The 9,049-nt window shown below is 35.8% G+C and overlaps 1 protein-coding gene across 2 annotated transcripts in view; it reads right to left on the bottom strand.

Annotated features, from left to right (window-relative positions):
* LOC106873562 (galactose mutarotase) overlaps positions 1-9,049 on the bottom strand; it is a 127,243-nt gene that overhangs the window by 83,133 nt on the left and 35,061 nt on the right. The window contains exon 1 of one of the 2 annotated variants that reach the window (XM_052968917.1): positions 108-175. The exons of the other annotated variant lie outside the window; for it this stretch is intronic. The gene's annotated coding sequence lies outside the window, so the exon portion shown is untranslated. Of the gene's footprint in view, positions 1-107; positions 176-9,049 lie in introns of those variants that run through there. 2 annotated transcript variants of the gene reach the window in all.

The raw sequence follows: 9,049 nt of genomic DNA on the forward strand, positions 1-9,049 counted from the left end.
GATAATATTGCAATAAACAATACAAGCGGTGAGTCATCCAATGGGCAAATGTCAATATCAATAACATAACCCACCATCTAATGATAATCAGAAACATATGAACTGACCTGTTTTTACTTATAGTCACAAGAAATTGCAGTTAGTTTCCTGAATCTAGGGTATCATGAATTGTTGCAGCATAAGTACTCTCTTCAAAAGTTTACAAACAATCTCATTACAATATAATTATTTCTAACATAGGCACATGGCCATAAATTTGGGTAATACTGTTTTATCAAAGGATAAAAGATAAAGGTGAGCCTAGCAGGATTTAAACTCAAAATGTAAAGGGCTGTGGATCAAAATGTAAAGAAACAATCTGAATGTAATATAATGCCATATGATTTGTGATATATCATAAAAACTTCTTTACCTAATGCCATTTTACTAGTTGTATTATAAACATATGCCCATTAAATTCTTGTCAAGCAGATTAGTGGGTACAGATTAGTAGCCTGTATGGCATCTTTAAAGATGGTTGGAAAATGCAGTATCTCATACATTTAGTTTATGACCATTACTCGAATATTTATTTTATCAATCTTTAAAATATAAGAGTCTATCTACAATAATCCTTGTAGAAATGTCAGGCTTCAAATAAACAATCTATTCTAGTACTTTGCAAACAAACCACTATCCTGCTTTCGTAATTTAAATACAAATATATAGCAGTTATTTGTAACTTGATAATAACCTTTTATGTAGCTGAAGACATTATAATCTCCTGTTACAGTTATATCGTTAGCATGGTATTAATTTTGATGATATGATAGTGTTCTTTGTTTTTTTAAAATTACTTTAGAATGCAAATACAAAAAAAAAAGTTTATTTTATGAGACAAAGAAAAACAACTAAAAGAACTATGAACCAGCTGTTATCATTGGCATCAGCATTGTATCGATATCTATGAGCATATAATGCAATAAAAAAGTTTTCTAAACCACAATTAAGACAATCTCAACTGAACATAGTATTAAACTTAGGTATTATAACTTTGATTGAACACATTTGTTAATATTTGGTTTAGACTGTAAGTTAATGAGCTGGCAGAATTGTTAGCATGCTGGACAAAATACTTAGTACATTTCATCCATCTTTACATTCTGAGTTCAAATTCCACTGAGCTTGACTTGCTTTTCATCCTTTCAGGGTTGATAAAATAAGTACCAGTTGAGCATTGAGGTCAATATAATTGACTTAACCCCATTCCATTTGAACTTGCTGGCCTTTTACAAAAATTTGAAACCAATATTTGGATTAATCTAGATTCTCAGCTTCCAACCAGGGTGCTACATTTTGTTCTCAGCATTGGAACTACACTTGAAAGTAGTGCTTCAGTATAGTCACAGATCAATGGTTGTAACCAGTAGAAGAGAATAGCAAATCATATACAAGTAGGACATAATTTTCATAACTTAGCACCTTGCTAATATCAACCACTAGGTTAGCTTGATGTTTCAGAAGACAGAATATAAGGAAGGGATAAATTATGTTGCACTTAGCACCAGAATCTTACAGTAAAGTTGTCTTACAACCAGCTAGTAGTAGATAACTTACTCAATAGGACAGGTATGTTCATTATACAAGCTATGGTAGCTTATGTCTTTGAGCATACATATGTAGCAACAGAATTAAATGGAAAAGCCAATGTTAATTTAATTTAGAGAATCAAAATTAAAAATAAAATTACAACTCCAGACACATTTCCATCAGATTGGAGTCTGGTGCAGCCATCTGGTTCGCCAGTCCTCAGTCGAATTGTCCAACCCATGCTAGCATGGAAAGCAAACGTTAAACGATGATGATGATGATGATGATGATGATGATGATGATGATGAACTGGAGTGAGTAATTACTAAGGGTGCAATAACTTAAGAAAAGGACCAGGGAAAAGTATTTAGGGACATGCTCTGCATGAAAACCAAATAGTCAGCTTGGTACTAGCATATGAAATTTAGTGAAGGGAGAAATTTTGATTAAAATTACACCTGTAATTAGAAGAAAAAAATCATTTGTTTAAGGATCAATATTTTTCAAGAAAAACAAGAAAAGTAACTCCAAAATTTCAATTAAAAATAATTAAAAATAGAATGTGGGAAATTCAGTGGGTAAGGAGTTTGGTAATTAAGGTGACAAATACCTAGCATGTTCCATTCTAGTGACAATACCTAGCATGTTCATGTTCCACAGCAAAGTATATCCTTTAGCAACACTGCCAGACAAAGATGACTTTATGTAGCAAGCTAAGAAATTTTAATTCAAATTAAGATATTTCTCTTCGCCATTAAAATTCATCAAAATTCCCTATCCTACTGCATTAAATATGTTATCATTAACTTTTATCATTTGATTTTTAGGCAGAGCATGTCTCCAGATATTTTTGTTAGGTCTCCTTTTCTTAAAAGAACAAAGTTTAACTATTAAGAAAGAACAAGAAAGACAAAGCATTTTTAGGTGATGGAGAATGGAGAACTGGCACATTTAGGTTTTCCTCAGTGTAGTTTAAACCAAGAATTGAGACCAAAACTTGTCAAGAGAATACCAGTAATAAAAACTGCAAGTGATAAAGAAATATATATGAGGATTAGCAACAATCGCAGTAGCTATGGCAGAAATGGTATCAGTTTTGCAATATTTCTCAATCTACATTATTGATACAACCTCCCTGCCACCGAAAAAAAAAAAGAAAAAACTTTAATCACAATAATACTAACTTTATCATGTTAAAAATGATATTTTATTTTAGGCAAGTATTAAAACATTTGCCTCATGATGGAAGTAAATTGATCTCATAAGATTTTGGTGAACTTTACACCAAAATGACGATAGACATTATATTTACATCTAGACAGTAGTTAAAGAAAATGGTTTTGGACAACTTTGCACTAACTTAATGATAAACATTATATATATATTTATGTAGTAACTAAAAAAATGCGGTATAAAACAATATCAATATTTAAAAGAATTTGAAGTACAAATCTGCTTTAAATTTTCCATCTACCATTTATGGACATATAACCACAATCATAAATTATTATGTTTTACTTGTTCCAGTCACTGGACTGCAGTCACACTAGTCCTTGGAGGGTTTTAGTCAAACAATTCAACCTTAGTGCTTATTTTTAAAGACTGGTACTTAGCCTATTTGTCATGGCGAGAATGGTTGAGGATAGCTGTGTGACAAAGGGCCACAGCCTAGCAGTTGAGGGTACTTGTGGAAGAGGTAGACCCAGGAAGACCTGGGATGAGGTGGTGAAGCACGACCTTCAAACATTAGGCCTCACCGAGGCAATGACTAGTGGCCGAGACCTGTGGAAACATGCTGTGTGTGAGAAGACCCAGCTAGACAAGTGAGACCATAACCTGTGACCTTTACCAGGGGTGTGGCCAGCCCACTTATGCGTACCCTTCTTTCTTTGAACACAAAACCTTGCTTGCGAAGACCTGTTGAGGCAAGTGAAATCGAAATCGAAATTGAACCAAATATGATGACTGGCACTCATGCCAACCTTCCCTCATTGGACACTAAACTCAGCTTGCAAAGACCTGTTGGGGCAAGTGAGATCAAAACTGAACCAAATTTGATGGCTGGCACTCGTGGAGCGCTAACAACACCATCCGAGCGGGATCACTGCCTGAGCAGCGGTGGCACGTAAAAAGCACCATTTGAGCACGATCGTTTCTAGCTTTGCCTTACTGACACTTGTGCCAGAAGCATGTGAACAAAACATTGGACTGACTCTTGTGCAGGTGGCACATAAAAAACACCATTTGAGCGTGGCCGTTGCCAGTACCACCAGACTGGCCCTCGTGCCAGTGGCACATAAAAAGCAGCCACTACACTCTTGGAGTGGTTGGCATTAGGAAGGGCATCCAGCTGTAGAAACATTGCCAGATAAGATTGGAGCCTGATGCAGCTGCTGGGTCTCTAGACCTCAGTCAAATCATCAAATCGTCCATGCTAGCATGGAAAGCGGACATTAAATGATGATGATGATGATGAATTCAACCTCAGTACTTATTTTTAAAAATCTGGTACTTAGCCTATTTGTCTCTTTTGCTAAACTGTTAAGTGACAGGGATATAAACAAACTGACACCAGTTGTCAGGGGGTAGAGTAGATACAAGCACAAAGACACGCATACATATATATATATAGAAATACACAAACCTCTTTCAGTTTCCATCTACCAAATCCATTACAAGGCTTTAGTTGACCTAGGGCTATAGTAGAAGAAAACTTCCCCAAAGAGCCATGCAACAGGACTGAACCCAAAAACATGTGGTTAGGAAGCAAACTTCTTACCACACAACCATACCTGTACCTATATCATTAATAATTTATTTCTTAATTATTTCCTGATACATACATACATACATACATACAAATAAACAAACAAACAAACACAAATACCCTGTTGTTGATGTTGAAATTCCACTGAAGGAGCCTTGGATTAGATCCAAGGCTCCTTCAGTGGAATTTCAACATCAACGACAAGGTATTTTTGCTTGTATGTTTGTATGTATGTATGTATGTATGTATGTATGTATGTTTGTATGTATGTATGTATGTATGTATGTGTGTGTATGTATGTATGTATGTATGTATGTATGTATGTTTGTATGTATGTATGCATGTATGTATGTGTGTGTGTATGTATGTATGTATGTTTGTATGTATGTATGTATGTATGTTTATATGTATGTATGTATGTATGTTTGTATGAATGTATGTATGTATGTGTGTGTGTGTGTGTATGTATGTATGTATGTATGTATGTGTGTGTGTGTGCGCGCATGTATGTATGTATGTATGTATGTACGTATGTATGTTAGAAACCAGTTCTTTCTCTACTGACAAGAAATCTTGAAATAAACTGAATAATGACATACATATTATTATTATTATTATTATTATTATTATTATTGAAAACGTCACACAATATCCAATATTGTGATGTTAATTGAAGATACTGTGTGTACCAAGGATTTGTCCCGTCTGTCAAGTCACAACAAGAACTTCAGACAGACAGTACTTTACACAGTATGCATGCAATTCCAAATAAAGCTGATTTTTGCAACACACCAAGATTGTAGCATATTTCTAAAATGTCCAGATGTTTCTTCAGGTTGGATGGTATTGAACCCAATACTCTAACGACAACAGGAACAACCTTTATGCTTGATTCTCGCAGCTGTCACATCTTGACAATCTCCATTTTCAGGTCTCCATATTTGTTGACCTTTTCTCTTTCTTTCAAGATACTGCCACATTGATTATTAGGCACTCTTGCTTGTCATTCCTAAAGGCTACTTTATATGGCCTCCAGTACTTTAACATCTTGTCTGTCTGGAAGTCAAAGTCCAGAGGATCTTTGCCTTCCCATTTTCGTCCATTATTTTCCTGGTGTATGTTGACACCAAGCACCATTACCTCACATCCATACTTTTGGCACAGTAGTCAGTGAAGGTTTAGAGCTTGTCTACACATGTATTCTTTCTGTGAAAAACTTTCATAAGTACTCATGATGTGAGTCACACTTTCAATTCTCTTCTCACACATTCTGCAGAGGTTCATTCCACTTGTGTGGTATATATCCTTTTTCACTGAGTTGGTATTCAATGCCTGGTTCTGGGCAGTGATGATAAGGCTTTCTGAACCTATTTTAATGCCACCTTTGCTGATGCTTCCTGGTCTTTTAAGTAGTTAATTTCATGGTGGTACTGACCATGTAATTCCATGCGGAATAGTGTCTCTTCTCTCTCATCGGCTATTCATGATCAGAATTCATTAGCTCTCTCAACTCCATTGTTGGTAAATCCTTCCGCATAAGCAGCATACTGTAGCAGGTCTTGTTCACTGTTTACCAAATATTGTCATGCTTCTTTCACTGTCGATGCACTCATCATCATCATCATTTAACATCTATCTCCTGTATGCTAATCAAGCCATGTTTTCATGTACAGCCTATGTATGTTTACCTTAAGGTGGAGGGCATATGCATTGTAAATGTTTCTCAGGTAGTGTGATCAAGTTAGTCAATCTTTGCTCATGTCCACTTCAGAATGGATGCACCATAATGAACTGCAACAATAGTTCGCTATGGTGTACCAACTGCTGATGACAGTCACAAGGTTCCTTGTATTGATTTTTGACTTCAAGCAAAGTCTGAGGTGCTTCAAATATGCAGCAATGTCCTTGTCTTTCATTTCTGTGTGCAAGATATTGTCCAGCTCCAGGTTTCCAAGGTATTTATACCCACCATCATCTGGGTCTCCCAATCACTCTCCATTTGGCAGTTGTATTCCCCTGCAATCTGCTCTTTTCTCCCAATTCAAAGTGAGCACCACACACTTTGAGATCCCAAATTCCATTCCTATATCCTCGTTGCACATCTGTACAATCTCAACTGGCCTCTCTATTTCAGGCTCTACATTTATCAAAGTTTAGCTCCATATTCCTATTTGAGCAAATATGTCCCTGTGCATATATGTACATACCTGTGTGTGTGCATGCACATGCATACGCATGTGTGTTATTACTGCAAATACCTGTCAACATCTAGGAAAGTTTAGCCCCTCTTGCCATTTCACATCTACCATTCTCAACCACAAGTTGACAGACAGGTTTGCACTGAAGAGATGTGGTTTTCACAAGCTGGAGAGAAGGCAACCTGTGTATGAGTACTCTATATAAAATCTACACAGAGGAGACACAGATTCTGCAAAATGCAATGAAGATGATCAGTCTAGAAGAGCAGTAACACCAAATAAAATCAGAAGTGTGGAGGAGATGATTCATTTTTGACAGACAACTCCTGTTGTGTATATGGCATAAGAGACACTCAATCCGCAATGTAAAGTGGTTTGTGATAGAATGAGTATTCTGATGTAAAAACACACCAATATACCAGTCATAAATATAATAAATTAGGATTAACAACCAGCATGTTAAAAATTACAGATAGTAATTTATTTATGAATGAGGGGATAAATAGCAAATCAATTAATGGTGGAAACATCTGGTCGGATGACACACCACCACACACATCAACTGACATTAAATGATTGCATAAGCTTTCTTCCTTTCAGAAGTAGAAAACAGATATCAATCTATCTATCCATTCACAACAAGAAACTAACCTCTTCTTGTCACAAAACACCAAGCTACCTTCCTATTACCATAAACTTACCTCTTATTGTCAAATGTAAAACTTTGGGGATGCACATTGACATGATGGAAGATAGGTCTAGAGGGGTTCTAGATATAATAGAAGTGAGTGAATATGTACTAGGTAGAAGAGCTAACACAAGGGGATTTCAGCTAGATTTATGGATAAAGAACACAGAAACAAATTCTTGTTGTAAGTAACAGTGATAGAGAGGGTAGAATTGTACATTTGTGGCAGAGATATGGAGAGATAAAATAATTTAAGTAGTAAAAGTGTGTAATAGAATAATTAAGTTTAGACTGGCCATGGTCAACAGGACAGCAACATTTACCTGTGCATAAACACTAACAAAACTGGTAGCTGAATGGAAGGACTATTTTTATGAGTCCCACTTACAGCAAATTACATTAATAATGAATCATAGAAATCTAATTATTACAGTTGGTGACTATAATACCAGGAAAGTAGACAAGATACTATCACTACAAGAAAAGTGGAAATTCTCGATGGGCTTAGGATTAGTAGGTAGGAATTTCATACTGAGTACCCAATGTAAACTATGGATACACAAGAGGTGCACTGGGGTCACAAATAAGCAGGTAAGTAAAGCAGGCTTCAATAATAGCAAATGCACAAAAGTACACATGAAATAAATTTCTTCAATGCACAGAAGGCTCCTGAGAAGGAGTTGATAGTTTTTGTTATCTACGTGACTTAATTAGCAGTAGAGGCAGGTGGTCTGAAATGATAGTTACCAAAATAAGAAGAGGATGGAAAAAGAATTATTAGCTCTGCTGGAAATAAAAGATTCTAGAGTTAAGTGTAGATTGCATGACTCTTGACCATAAGATGTTAACCTTGAATGTAGAGGATGTGAAAAAGCTGGAATGACAAGAAGCAAGCATGCATTCTAAGTGTAATGTTAATATGTATGAATGACAGAGCACAAAAGAGCTGAGAAAACTGGATAGAAGATCAAATTAAGTGAGTGAGAGTGAATGCATAAATGAGCTGAGAAAACAACTGGATTTGAAGAATCTGATCTAGAGCTTATGAAAGATGTCAACTGAGTAAAGTGCTAAACACTCAAAGTGGAAGAAGAGTACCAAGGAACATAGGGGAAGAAATGATGAAGGCTGATCTTAAAGTGCTGAAACTTATGAAAGAGCTAACAAAAGACTGCAACAAGTGGGGAAATACCATGCTGAAGAAGACTCATACAACCCTAGCAATCATTGAAAAATGGATGTTAAAATGATGATGATGGTGATGATGATGATGATGATGATGATGCTTGGGATTTTTAATATCTAGATCATGCTCTCTCTTGCCATTTATGTTTATATTAAGTCTCCTTGTCATCAAACATCTTTGTCACGATCTACCACTATGTTTCACTTTTCATTACATCTATCACTCTGTTGCACTCCTAACACTATGCTTTCAATCTATCTTCTTCTTCTATCACTGCCTGTCTGTCTACTTCTCCCTCCCTCCTCTCTCTCTCTCTCTCTCTCTCTCTGACATTACTCCCAACTTTATCACTCATTTGAGAAATCCACGATTCACAGTCTCTTCAATTACTTCTATCACCTTATTGTCTCTCCTATCACTTATCATTGTCTCTCCCTCCATTATGCCACTTCAGTAAATTCCAGGTTTGTTATGCAAATGTTAAATGTGTCCAGAAAGCTAAAATATTTATGCTTAGATATCCCTTTTTTTCTCTGTTAAGGTGAAACTTAGTCCCAAACAACTCAAATGGATTAATAAATCTGATTCTGCTAGAGTATAGAGTCCCACTTTCAATAAATTTTTTTTTTTTTTTTTTTTTT

This window comes from Octopus bimaculoides, chromosome 6 (genome assembly GCF_001194135.2).
Source record: "Octopus bimaculoides isolate UCB-OBI-ISO-001 chromosome 6, ASM119413v2, whole genome shotgun sequence".
NCBI classification, from domain to species: domain Eukaryota; kingdom Metazoa; phylum Mollusca; class Cephalopoda; order Octopoda; family Octopodidae; genus Octopus; species Octopus bimaculoides.